This window comes from Ambystoma mexicanum, chromosome 7p (assembly GCF_040938575.1).
Source record: "Ambystoma mexicanum isolate Mex_15411 chromosome 7p, UKY_AmexF1_1, whole genome shotgun sequence".
Taxonomy (NCBI): domain Eukaryota; kingdom Metazoa; phylum Chordata; class Amphibia; order Caudata; family Ambystomatidae; genus Ambystoma; species Ambystoma mexicanum.
Genome location: NC_090939.1, coordinates 949248932 through 949263458, shown reverse-complemented (window position 1 = coordinate 949263458; position 14527 = coordinate 949248932).

Sequence of the window (14527 nt, the reverse complement as noted above, 5' to 3'; positions counted from 1 at the left end):
CCCTCAGAGTTTCAATCCTGAAACTCTCCTTTTACGCTGCCTTTGTATTGATGAAAGTACAACGCAAAAGTATTACTGCACGTGGCATTAAACAACCCATGTGATAATACTGCATGTCTTTAGTGTCTAAAATGGTGAATAACAGAAAGGACAGCATAACTTTAAATCATGCAGATACTTCCCTTTACCGCAAGTGGTAATGATATTTCCGTTTGGCAGTATTACCTGAGATAATGCCCCCAAACTTTTAATGAGCCCTGCAGAGCACTTCCCTTTTACGGCACTGTTTCTCCTGTTTGAAAATTAATTGGGAACTTAAACTTAACAAAATATAAATTGACTAACTTTATTCTTTCTTGGCTAGGGAATATAGTCACCTTCTTCTGAGAGCGCTATAGAAATATCATTCTTAGCTCTCAGGCTATTGTGAGCAGATACAGTAATGGGCCTCATTACGAGTTTGGCGGGTTGCCGCCGGAACTGGTAACACTGTTCCGCCACCTGATAAACCCGGTGCCACCAGGATATTACAAGTTCCGGCGGTCCGGAATGCCGACTCCACGGGAATGGGGACACGGAAGCCCCAGCATCGTTGCTAAAGGTTCCAGTGCTTCTGCGAAAAACATGCCTGCAGGGGGTGTCGCCCCCAGCAGGTCTGACCTGCCAGGAGCAATGGCCCCTGCAGGCATACTTGTAGTCTGGCGGTCTGGAAAGGGTGCTGGTACGCTGCTAGCTGCTAGCGGCACCCTTATTTCCGGACCGCCAGGCTTGTAGTTTCTCTAGTGACATGTTAGCATTCCATGTTGGTAATGTGAATGGAGCCAGCATAAACTGCTGTGAAAGTGCTACTGGCAGATTGTCTGCAATCACCTTTAAGTGCTGATGTAAGTTGCATGTAGGTTTCCTAGATCCAATTCATGTTGGGGTGTTATTGTGGCACTGGCATAGGCTGTCATTGTTACTCAGGGAGTAGCGCAAACATGATGATGGCACTATGTAGTTTCTGATCTAATTCAAGTAGAGACTCAAGGCCATATTTTGTGAAAGTTCAGGGAGGTGCATTGACTGTGCAGTGTGCCAGAGACATATCCTAGCAACGAAAGTAGTGGCTTCAGATAGGCTATTATGGTAACCGCAATGCTCAGCAATGCAGCACATGCATTCGAGTCCATGTATGATGCTAATGCTACGTTTTCAATAACCATGTCCCCCTAACTCGGCACCAAAGAGGTGTCATTTGGTACAGACATAATGTTAAAGGTCATTTGGAGCAAGTTCATTTGAGGAAAATAAGCGGCTAGGCGATGGTTTGCTGTGATGGCCATTTGCACTCCCATCCTCGTCCTTAAAAGGAAAACTGCATGTAATTGTTCCCTTACCCTGCACTCACTATAATAATCATTATCAGATGCTCAAGGGGATGGCTGGTATCATGGTTGAATTTTCACACATCATATGAGAAATGTTTACCTCACTATATAATACCCTATATTCTGCACAGCTTTCAAAATAATTCCCTTAACTGCTAAGGGCGTGTATGTTCGTTCTATTCCTTGTAGGCTCCGCCCAGTCCTGTACTTTAACAACATTTTGTGAAAGCCCTTGATCACTAGAAAATACTCTCTCTCACCACAGCGCCGGCCATACTCATGCCATGTGACACACAACACCCTGTACATACAAAAGCCGTGCATGGTGTGAGCGTTGGTTCGACTGCACTTTACCACGGTTAAGACAATGGTAGATCAAAACTACGGCAGGAAATGGTGGCAAAGATTTCACAAAAATATGGGCATTGGAAATTAAGAGATTCATCCAAGGAAGTTACATTCGTAATAATTACGTCTGTTATGTTACCAGCTTTGGTTTTGTTTCTGTTTTTTTACAAACAAGGAATGCTATTCTATTATAATTTCTATTATAATTTCCAAATTATGTTGATTTTCTTGTAGGGAGGCAGACTAAGTTCACATAAACTGTGAACCCTGAGGAACACTCAAGATACTAGAAACGTGTTTACAAGCTTTCTTTCGAATTTTTGAAAACACTGTTTGAAATCAGTTTCTTGATATTTATGCACAATACAATAGAAATCTTTGACGTTATTTAGAATGATTTATGGCTTTAAAAATTATATCAGTACACAGAATGCAATCCAGTAGCACCACGTAAAGATTTTTTGTTTTGCCAGGGGTCTAACCTTCCTCCCTTGCTTTTCAACCGCTACCTGGCTTTTCAACCACTACCTGTCACCTCTTGCCCACCGCATTGCTACTTTCAGCTTCAACTTTCAATTTTATGCAGATGAAACCCAGTTCTCTTTCAGGCTCCCCTCAGCCGCCTCTTCCCCTTCTCTCATACCAGACTGTCTGGCTGCAATTTAGGAATGGTGTGCCACTAATAATCTCTGCCTTAATGCTAGGAAGACTGAGATCCTCCTCATCAGAATACCAGCTACCTCCTTTCCTCTCTCTGGCCGCCCACTCTGGGCCCTCTTCCTGCTCCTACCTGTAAATCTAAGAACCTTGGTGTCATCGTCGACTCCGCCCTCTCTTCCTATCCTCACATCTCTGATGTCTCTAAGAAGTCAAACTATAAGCTGCACCTCCTCAGAGGTATTCTTCCTTTCCTCACTTCCCCCCAGAAGCTCACTGTCTTGCGAGCTTTGGTCCTCTCTAGGCTGGACCGCTGCACAGCCTCTTTCTAAATCTGCCTGCCTCTACTCTCTGTCCTATAGAACTTATCCAGAACAGGACTGCAAGACTTGTCTTTGGCCTCAAGCCCAGGGATTGTAACTCTCCAGCGCTGGAATTACTTCACTGGCCCCCCCTTGGCGGCAGGGAGACCCTTTGCATCATCTACAAGGCTTTCTGGGGCCTGGAACCGTATTACCTCCAACTCTCTCTTCCTAAACATCTCCCTTCTCAAGCTCTCCGCTCATCCACTTCCACATCTGAGGGTCAGGCACTTTTCCAAGTAGAGAGTTGGGGGCTGATCGCTCTCTTCGGCTGGGGTCTCCCTCTGGAACAGCCTCCCTGCCTCTCTCGACCTTGAGCAGAACCACCTCCAGTTCCGGAAGCAACTCAAAACCTTCCTTTTCACTTCCGCTTTCTCTCTTCCTCTGCCCTTCTCAGGGTCAGATTGACCCCTCGGCCTTTCGGCCCGTGGCTGGGCCGAAATTGTCCCTGGGCGTGGGGGCTGGTTTCTGGCCATGCCTGGGGTGGTTTGGAAAAAAAATGTGAAAAAAAAAAATTCAAATCTTTTTTTTCACATTTTTTCTTTTTTTTTCAAAATGCCTTTCATTCTTTTTAGGTCAATAAATGAGTACCAACACAGGTTGGCTGATATTATATGCATATTCGTTCTATAAAAAAAAGCTTAGCTTAAGTGCTATACAATAACATATTATCATTTGGCCTTGGACGTCTGCTTGGATCCACAGTAATTTAGTGTACTTAGGACAATGCTATTTGATGCCACTTCCTGTTTTGTCAAGTGGTGAAAGGTCGTGTTCCATCTCTTCCCGGGATGTCACTTTGGGGTGGGTTCAAATGACATCACTTCGGGTGATGTCATCAGAGGCCACTTTTTTTGGGGTGACCGGGCCTATTTCTTGTCCGACCCTGGCCATGCTGATGTCCCGACTTCTCCATGCACTGGTCACCTGGCTACCCTCTGAACTCGGGTCCAGGCTCCTGCATATCCAGTTGTGCTCGCACTGCCTCCGGGCTTTCCCGGCACTTATGGTGTGTATCTGCAACCCTATAGTCCCTTCTCTCTGCAATTATGAGCCACTCGCTGGCTGCACTTATTGAGTTACCTGCACCCCCCCACATCGGCACTTTTCCACTTCCCTGCACTTGCACGATCTGAATGACAAAAGGCCTAGTAAGATCGTTGTTTTGTCCTCCCTCTGTTTCCCCCTCCTTATCTTGTCGCCCCTGGAAACACTTGTGTACAGGCACGTTATTAATGCCATATCATATCATATGATATCATTGACTCACTGCTTTGCCGTTCTTAGAGGATAGTAGCCCCTTTTACTTGGACAAGGGTTGCAAACTATTGTCATGTACTAACATATACCCAGCGCTGAGAAGAGTTACTCAAATTCACCCTAAAACAATTTGGTAACATTTTAAAATGGTTTTATCATTTCGTTTTAGTAAATCCGATGCTGAGCCGGTGAGGATCTTATTTTCGCATTAAGCAAACAGGGTCTGGCGAAATGTTTGCCAACCATGTTTTTCCAAACAAAATCAGTTAAATTGTAATCATCTTCGATGGCGGTTTGTATGCATTTTTTCATGTTTGAGATATTGGGCCTCATTACGAGATTGGAGGGAGCCATGGAGCTATTAGCTCCATGGCTGCCTCCAAAACCCTACCAACTCCGCCCTGGTGAATGGAGCAATTACCGGTCCGTTCCGAGGTCAGAGGGACCGGTAATTCCCCATTCACCAGGGCCATTCCCCATTTCCCCATTCCCATTTGAGCCCCCATAGGGCTCAATGGGAATTGGGAAGGCGCTAATAACGGTACCACAAATTGTGGTACCGTTATTAGCTCTAGAGTCCCTTTGCGGGTCCCGTCCTTAACACCTGCAAAAACCAGGCGTTACGGAGGGACCCGCAAAGGGAACTCGTAGTAGGGCAGTAAGGGATTACCGGCACCGGTGCCCTTACCGGTGCCAGTAATCCCTTACCTCCTACCTCGTAATGAGGCCCATTTTGTTTTGGTTGTGTTATCAGCCTCGTTTTTTGTTTAGGTGGACAATCTTAGTTGAAAGACTTCTAAGCTTCGGAATGTCATATTATTCATGCTCTATTTTTTTGTACTCTTTGGAAATGTTGTTATATTGTTGTGAAGGGATGTGACCTAGCGGGTTGGGCTGGACCACCTCTTTCCTGGTGGGAGCAATCCTGATTTGCCAATGTTTTTTCCTTTCTGTAAAAGTATGGAAGAGTGAAAAATTATCGAAGTTTCACCAGATCAATGCAGGTTGTTCTGATACATTCAAAACCTCCCAGCCGTCATCTTCGGTTTTGCCTTGGGGATAATTACCCTAAAGAAGAATGGGATCAGAACACCTGATTGTATAATCACAAACAACCAAAAGACACCTGAACACACTTGGATGGCTCTATTGGTCAAACAATGCCCTGGCTTAAAATGGATAGCTATGATGGGCAGTGGTTGCAAGAGCCAATCTGAGTGCCTTTGCTGCTAGTGCATTGACAGATTTCTCTTATCTGGCTATAGCTTTGGATAGTACTCTGGCCTCTATGCCAAAATCAAGAAGGATGAAGTACATTGTCCAGGATGTATTTTGTTTATAAACAGCCCCAAACTTACATCAGGCTCCTTCTCTCTCCGGTAACACAGAGGATGTTTATGAACCTACGGTGAAACAGATTGGAGGTTCTGGAGGTATGGGGTGCATGGCTTGGCCTATCTAAGGAGAAGCAGACTTGTAGAATTTGTAATGATAGGCAATGGATTGAGTCAGCTAGGCATGTCCTCACCTCATGTTCTAAAATGAGGGTACACTACGGGTGCTATTTGAGTAAATATGTGGAGAATTTTGATGACATCACTAGAGAAATATTCTGGCTCATATGTGTGTAAGGTTACAGCCGCGGTCTTACTATTGCAATAACACAGGTGTGGAAGTGTGCCAGAATGTACCTTAATGAGCTTTGAAGATGATGTGAAACTCTTGGCAAATCTTTAGTTCTCTGAGTGAAAAGTAGGGGTGATGACATTGGCTACCTGTAATTTTTATTCTTTTTTTGTATGCAGCTTTTTCTATACATCTGTCTCTATTTTTATTTTAAAGTTATTATTTACGATATATATTATGTGTTATAAGGAAATCAATTGAATGCCTTATTTCATCTGTGTATTTAATAGGTCTATCCTTTTTTTCTTTGTAATATGTGTAAAGGTTTGTTTGAACCATCTACACATAAATAATAAAAAAAAGTAAGGATGAATCCTTGGGTTTTGGCTTTCCTTTGATTAGTGTCTGTTTGATGAGCATGGCCTTGATCCATTACTGCAAGTTTCTTGGCTTTGATACCAGCAGTTGTAATCATGGTTTTCAATTCCTTTTTGGAGCCGCACCCACTATATATAACAATGCCTGTGTCTCTTTCATAGGTGACTACCTGCTCAAAATCATTCTTTAACCAGGAATGTCCCCACTGGACCAAGAGGTACAATCTGGGAATACATTGGCATCCATTGCTGGAGCGTTCACGGCAGGACCCATAAAAGCATTGTCTATATGGGAGTGGGTACGGATGGTCCTACTGTTTTTCAGAACACTTGGGTACCTCTGGTGGCCTCATGATCATCTAATACCTCTTGTATCTGTGGTTTGGCTGTTGAAGTTGAAGCACAGTAGGGCAATATTACTGCTGTAATATTGAACAAAAGCTCTGGCTCCGAAGTCAAGGAAGTGCTTTAATTACCAATCCTGATCTTGCGTTCAAAATATACATAGCCTTTTGTACAACTTGCTTTCATCAGTAGAAGTACACTTTAATCATAGGCACAGTACATGTTCTTCTTTTCTTATTATGTTCTTCTTTTAGAGTTGGTAAAGATGGGTCCTCTGACTGTCTGAACCCTGGGGTAGTCTGTGTGGTTGTGTCTAATTTTCTCACCTCATGACCCTTTGGATGGTCGATCTGGTCATATATGAAATGAGCAATGCCATCCTATGCCTGCTAAAAGGCTGGCTGTTAACGCTGCAGATAGATTGCCAACATTACCGCTGTAATCTATATAACCAACCCCTTCTCTGATGTTAAAGACGTGCTTTAATACCAATCCTTAAATCATTGCTTTGAGACCAAAATACCCAGAGGAATTTGCCTGTTTAGTAATCACTATTCTCTAGAGGTGTACCGAACTTCGGCTTCGAGTAAGTATTCGGCCGAATTCCGGCTGAAAAAAAGGTATTCGGCTGCAGCCGAATAGTTTCTTGCAATTCGGTTCTTGCCGAATACTTTGACATTCTCATTTGAATACAATGCAACATGAACTCAGAAAGGCAAACATAGACTTCAGTTTGGAAAACTGAATAGAATTAGACCAGACAAATTGCTATCACACAGCTGAAAAATATCTTATGTTGTAATGTGCTCTTTAGGGCATGTTTTGTTACAGATTCTTAGACATAAAAGGTGCTTATCTTTTATAGTTAGCCTGCAACAATACAGGAAAATCTTTTCTTTCGGCGAATGTTTATATGCAATAGGCACTTTTTCAGTTGGAAAAGACAAACTGAAAGAAACATGCATAGATACTTTCAGTTCCTGTCATGTCACTCCCCATTGCGTACGTCATAGTCCCCCCTTTTCTTTTTTTAAGGACTTGAGTCCTGAGTTTTACATTATCTGAGATGTAATCAGGAATGATAAGTTGCATATGTTTGTGTATTGGCGAGAAGGAGTGGCTAGGATAAGTGAAAAGTGAGCAGCATTTGTTTGGGTGGGGTGAATAGTTGTGAGATGGAGTTCACACATTTCAGATTTCCTCTTGACTTGTGTCCCGCATGAGCCGACATGAACCATTTAATACATTTCTTTGTGAGCTGCAAAGAAGTTTCAAAACTCGACCGCATCGACTTTGCAACTGGATAGAGAATGCAATGCATCTGATTCACAAAGGCAGTCCTTTTGCATTTGTGAAGTCTCCTACTTTAACTGGCACTGAATAATCAACAATCTTCTGTACATTTGGTCGCTTCATTTTGGTTAAATCTGCTTTATTTCTGGCTTTTATACTTTAAATAAAGATGCTAGATTAATTACAATGTAGAGAAATAAAAAGTATAGAATGCATTTAAAATGGTGCTTTGTTTTTTTTAAAAGTGTGTTTTTTGAAGTTTGGAACATGATTTATTAAATAAAGCAACTATTCGGCTTCATTCTCGGCTTTGGCCGAATAGTTGACAAACTATTCGGTATTCGGCCGGATACTAAATATGCTATTCGGTACAGCCCTACTATTCTCCCACAGGTACATTAAAATGAGAGGCACTATATAAATTCAAGTCCCTAGCTCTCTCCTCGCCACCTAGGTTTGTTCAAAGTCAAGGGTTCGCCTTGGCTAATCACAGGATGAGTCTTTGTTGGTAGTCTCACCCGTCCATCCCCCGCCCCCTCTGTCCACCAGGCAACATGACTTGCTCTTTAGTGGGGTTAGATCTCTGAGGAATGTCCAAGCGGTCCCACTCTCACACCCTTTGTGATGTATTCCCTTCTCACAGAAACAGACGAATTATACTCAAAAGTAGGAAGGATTATACTCCACAGTAAAAAAAAATATATATGAAAATACAGGGTGCCATTGTATTCAGGAACCCAGTAGTCTCTTGTAATAATTTTTCTTTTTTATTATTTTTCGTTTACAAATGTAACATGTATACAAATTAGGAGTTGTACAATGGTGGCTCAGCATCCCTACCCACCCCCGTTAGCCTATCATGTGGCTGTCACAACAAAACTGATGTCATCTTATTACAATCATAAAGCAACCTCCAGGAACCTGACCCATATTTTCTCATGTAGCACGTTATTTTTGTTGTTTTAGCAGAACCATTTCTACCAAGTACATTCTACTCAATTCTACTAGCCACTTGCGTTTAGACAGAGGCTTATCAGATTTCCAACTTCTCAAAATTAATTTATTTTCAGGCAGCACACCTCTGAAAAGCCAGCTCGTTTGTGTTAAACACAGGTAATCAATCTAGAGCTGTGTCTTCCCCTAGTATTAGTGTTTCAAAATCATATTCAAGATCCAGTCCCAGTTCCTAGTTTATCACAGACCCAATTTTCTCCCAAAATATTCTTACTTTGTTGCAATCTCAAATCATATGTTTCAAAGTTCCTACTTTGTGCTTGCATCCCCAGCATGCACTAGAATCACACATTCCCCTCTTAGACATTCATTCTGGTCTCCAAAATACTCTATTTAAAGTTGTATCTGCCTCGCTCTTTCTCCCCAGTTAAATGACCTTTGTGGTATGTTCATACATATAGCTTTCCATCTTTCTTCATTCAATCCATTTGTGATGTTCCATGACCAAGCCTCAATCGGTTTTGTGTTCCCTTTCTTTGCTTCAATGAATAGATCCTATGCTGCTCATGCTATATGTTTTCCCTGATCTAACTTTTGAATAGGACATCCTAAGTCTTCTTCTGAAATATTACATGCAGAGCCTATCATTCTTTTCTGTTTTTGGTATTCTTTGTAAACACCTTCATCTAGATTATGGATCCATTTCAGTTTCTCAAACATTGACCGTTTTCTGTTTTCCACCAAATCTTCCAATCATTTCACCCCTCCAAGAACCAAGAGGGGCCAACACATCATCAGGGTGGTTCATGGAATAAATGTGCGCCGAAAACAGGTGCATGCGCGTTTTCCAGCGCAAGCGCCCATTTACGTGTTCATGGAACACATTGCGTGTGGCTTACCTGAGACCTGCGATGAATCTGTGCAGGTCCAACACGTCACTGCAACACCACGAATGCCTTGCGTGATACGGCCAGCGAAGGTGCACACTGTCCAGCGCACACACCTAAAAGGGAGGTGCAACACGTGGAATGGGGAATGGGGAACAACACGTGAAAATGTGGGCGTTACGGGGGAAGCACCATGGTAAAATCCTCGCAACGCCCACAAGCACGCTAACAACACGTATTCATGGAATCGAACAGGGCTCTCCAGAGCGCTGCAAAAGACTTGCAAATCCCGATACACGTACGCCATGCGAAAGCTGGCGTAAGGGCCCCCGCGCACCAAAACCAATGCACAAAAGTGCCGACAAACAACAAACGCGCATGTAGAGCTAAGATGAATGTATAGGAAAAGGTGCTCAATGTGGTATCGAGTTAATATTTCACCAAAAAAAAATTCGAATGTGAAAAATGTCGAAAACATTTTACCGCAAAAAATGTTTTCGAATATATTCTTTTTTAATTTACATGTTTTTTGTTTTTTTTCGTGAGTTAAAAAAGGGGTGGGTGTGGAGGAACCCCCCCATTTCAAACAAAAAATAACCAAAAAAAGACATTCTAAATATTTTTTTTTGGTAGAATTTCTTCGACATTTTGCCATTCGAAATTATGTAATTTGAAATATTCACTATAAACCGCTCAATGTACTGCATTTTTTGGCCACTTGGTAATTTCAGCGGACAACTGCCATAGTTGGGGGCGTCTCGCAGCCCACGCAGTCAGGCTGCCTGCACCAGGTGTTGGCAATCATGACTGCACGCCCCTCAGTCCGCAGGCAAATATACATGCCTAGAACACCCGCAGAAAGGCAGGCCATGGTCCAGGACTTTTACAGGGTTGCACACTTCCCCAAAGTGCTTGGTGCCATTGATTGCATCCATGTGGCCCTTCGTCCACCCAGGATCACTGAGCACATCTATCGCAATCGCAAGCACTGGCATTCCATTAACATGCAGGTTGTATACGATGCCAAGGGAATCAATACCTCTGTCTATGCCAACTATCCAGGGTCCACCCATGATAGTTTCATATTCAGAATGTTACCCCTAAACCGGGACCTGGAAGCTGGGAGGCATGGCAACATATGGCTCATTGGTGAGTACAAATGCCTGTGCATATGCATGCATGTCACACACAGACAAATAGACAAACCCAACTAATGACAACCATTATCACCTCCCCAAGGGACACTGCCCACTCTTTGAGCACCTACATGATGACGCCAATATGGAACCCCACCAGACCACCCCAGGTAAGATACATAGCAGCCCATATTGCAATAGGCATAGTGGAGTGCACATTCGTAGTGCTCAAGTCACGCTTCTGCTCCCTTGACCACTCCGGTGGCCAGCTACTATATGCACCACCAGTAGTGTGCAGGATCATTGTGGCAGTATGTGTCCTGCACAACGTTGCAGCACGGCGGGGCATAACGGTGGACATGGTGGTGCCTCCGCATCCCCAACCACATGCACGCGCGCTGAGCATGGGAGGGGAAAGGGTACGTGGCGAGGCAGCCCGTACCAGCTTGTGGCACAATTTTTCAGCCCACCCCTGCGGAGTGCACACAGGCCTGGCACTTTCCTGGTGACAATTGATGATGACAAAGGGACAATCAACTGTCACAACCATACCACCCTGAGAATGTGTCCTTGGAAGTGCTACATTGCATGCATCCCTAGCTACTTAAACCAACTCAATCCCGTGTGACCAAAAGGCACACATTCAAGATACAGAATGCCACTACCCCATGCAAAACAGCACATCCAAATACTGGTATGTCACCTAAGCCCTCCCAAACACCATGTTGTCTGTCCGACACACCATGCCATGAAATGTTAAAAGTTACAAATAAATGCACAACACATGACACAACTGTCACAAAGTGCACTCTGACAAATGTAAATAAGTCACAAACAATTCACCCTGACACATAAAAATAAAACCATACACAAGAACATCCATTTACCAGCATAACATATCAAAAACACAGGACCAACAGTGAAAATGTCAGGCAGTGACCAATCACAATAGCACAAGTGCCTCAATGTGACAAAGCCACCACATGGACCCCTTCCATTTGGAGTGGCTCTCTGCTAGCTAAAGGGGGCATGGTAATGCATAGAGCAAGAAGGGTATCAATGATGGAGAGAGTCAAGGTAATACATGAAGATGTAACATTAAAAAATACACATTTACCAATATCCAAAGCAAAATGCATGCTAAACATGCACTGGTCAAACAATCATGAAGGTTGGACTTCAGGCTGACCACAGAAATGATGGAAGCCCAATGCCTCTATGTAAGTTACTGTCACATGCTGCCCTCCTTGCAAGCCCATGGAAAGGGGAAGCAGGAGTGGCATATGTGTCTGGACCCCAAGCCACAAACATGAGACAAGCCTGTATGGGCCCAGCCGGAACACACAGTGGATGCCTACGGGTGCCACACAAAGCAACACACTGTTACATGAATACACGATAGACAAAAACCCCCAAAAATAAATAAATAAAATGGACATGGTGGACCGGGGGGGGGACAAGCTGCACCTCAACACCCACATGCGTGGATGTTGAGAATAAAAAAAAAACCTCCATACGTTCATGGCCTGCATGGCTAGCCTAAAGTGGGAGAGCTCTTGCCGCTGTCAGCACCCTCTGGTGTAACATTAGAAGGTGAGCGTGGCAAGGGAGGCTGACCACGCATAGCCCTCGTATGCTCCTCAGTGGCAGAAAGCATGCGGGCCTGATAGGTCTGATTCTGCATGATTACGGTACGGAGGTCCCCATGCAGCACCTCATGAGTTGCATGAAGTTCCGCCTGCAAGGCCTCACGTGACAAACGGATCTCCTCCCGGGTTGCTTGGAGTTCAGCAGATATATTGTGTGTCAGCTGCTCCATCTGCTGCTCTGCCCGTCTACTACTGGCCACCTCAAGTGCAGGCAGAGTAGTTCTGAGGGAGGTGTTCTCTTCCCTCAGGGCATCCCTGCAGGCCTCTGCAGCCATAGCTGTGTACAGAATCCCCAGTTCAGCCCGTCCGTCCCTGTTGCCGGCTAACATGTCCAGCCTGTGCGAGCGGCATGTGGACCGCACTGCCTGCTGCTGGAGCTCCATCTGCCTTTCAGGGGGGAGAATGGAATTGGCCACCCTTTCCACGCCCTATGCCATCATCTCACATGATGCCCCCTGTTGCTGTGCAATGGCATACATGGAATTCTCCCACACAGTATTCCCGGGTGGAATAACACATGTTGGGCCCAAGGATACCTGGCCCTTGCTGCGCTGGCTCTGCCTGTGGCTGCAGGACGGCATTCCTCCCTTGCTGAGCTGCCCCAGGAACAGGAGCAAACCGCGTGGAGCGTGACCCTGCATACGTAACCACCACAGACAGACGTACCAACACTTACTGGCCCCGTGAGGGGTCTACCCCCCTTGCAGGTGTGTCTAACAGAACAGCATCCACAGCAGAATCACTCACCTGCAACAGCAATGAGGGTTCAATGTCTGATTCTGCACCAGAGGTATAGGGCTCCTAAGAGGTGTACTCAGAGACACCCCTGGCCAGGATGGTCTGGAGCACCAATGGATTTTCATGGCCCACCACACCACGGCCTCCACTGGTGCCTGGTTGGGGTTCTGAATACGTCACCCCCTCCACCATCTCCTCCTCTTCCACGTCCTCCTCTACTGCATCCAGTGCCTCATCACCTGCAGAAAATCAAAAGAAGACATGAACACGCATGTTAACAGCATAGGCCACACACATAGGTATCACAATGTTGACAGCCAACACATGAACCAGCCATGTCACACATGATACAAACTCAGGCACGCAGTGTCAATGAAATGGAAGGGGAGCCTGAAAGAAGACATGGATGTGTGTGAAATGGCAAAATAAGACATGTACTGCATGGTACATAGCATCTGCATCACACACAGGCTTGTGACTGGCCTAGTGCTTCCACAAACATGACAGATACCAACACACAGATGGCATGTAGCATAGCCATGCCAGAACTGTCAACCAGACCCAGATGGAAGCTCAATACTACTGTCCATGAGCCATGTAAAACGCATGTCATTTGACATTTCTTTGAAATCACACACTTCTGAATCCTGTTCTCCCCTTCCACATGTCTGAACTCTTGCGCGATGTCAAGGTGACCTGCCATTGATGAATCCATGTGCATTCCTTCACTGTATTTCAATACTCTAGCGTCGTTGCAGCCTGTGACACATGTGTGTTTTATCATAGTGATTTCAGTGCAGTACACGCGTACGGCCTCAACTATCATTGAGAACCCAGAGGCGGTATTGTGAATGTCGTGGACTGATGGCAGTGTAATGGCAAGTGCAGTCATTCTGTGTAAAGTGTTGGTAGTGGGTTGTAGGGATACAGTAAACCCCACACCCAAAGGTGGGGGGTGGCTTGGAGGCAGTGCATGGCTCAAAATGGTTGCTCAGAGTACCGTGATGTAGCAGACAGTGTGGGCAGGTGTCAATTGCATTCTTTCAGTCATCTGGGAGTACAGCAGGGGAGAGGAGGACAGTAAGCACAACACATGAGGAAGCATCAGAAGTGCCCCCAGACTCAGAGAAGCAACAACAGCAGTTGCATACAGGCAGGGAGGCTGTACCAGAGGGAGGCTTCGTTCGACACAGATGAGGATCCCAAACTAATGGCCATGAGGAGCAACTGACCCTGAGTGAGCAGGGAAGGGATGTCCAAATACCATGAGAAGGAAGCAAATACTGGAGATGGAGTAGAATGAATTGCTTACCCAGAACCCATATGGACTTGCTGGGAATGCACAGGGTCCAGGAATGAACACTCATAGCCACTTCAGCCTGTGCCATCCGCACAGTCCGAGTCAGATACCCTGCACTAAGGCCAAAGGACGTTCCACACAGTTGAGGTCTGGCAGAGTTGCAGAGGGAAGAGTGTACATTCACAGTAATTCGGGTACAGCCTGTTGCAGTAGTCCGCCATCGGA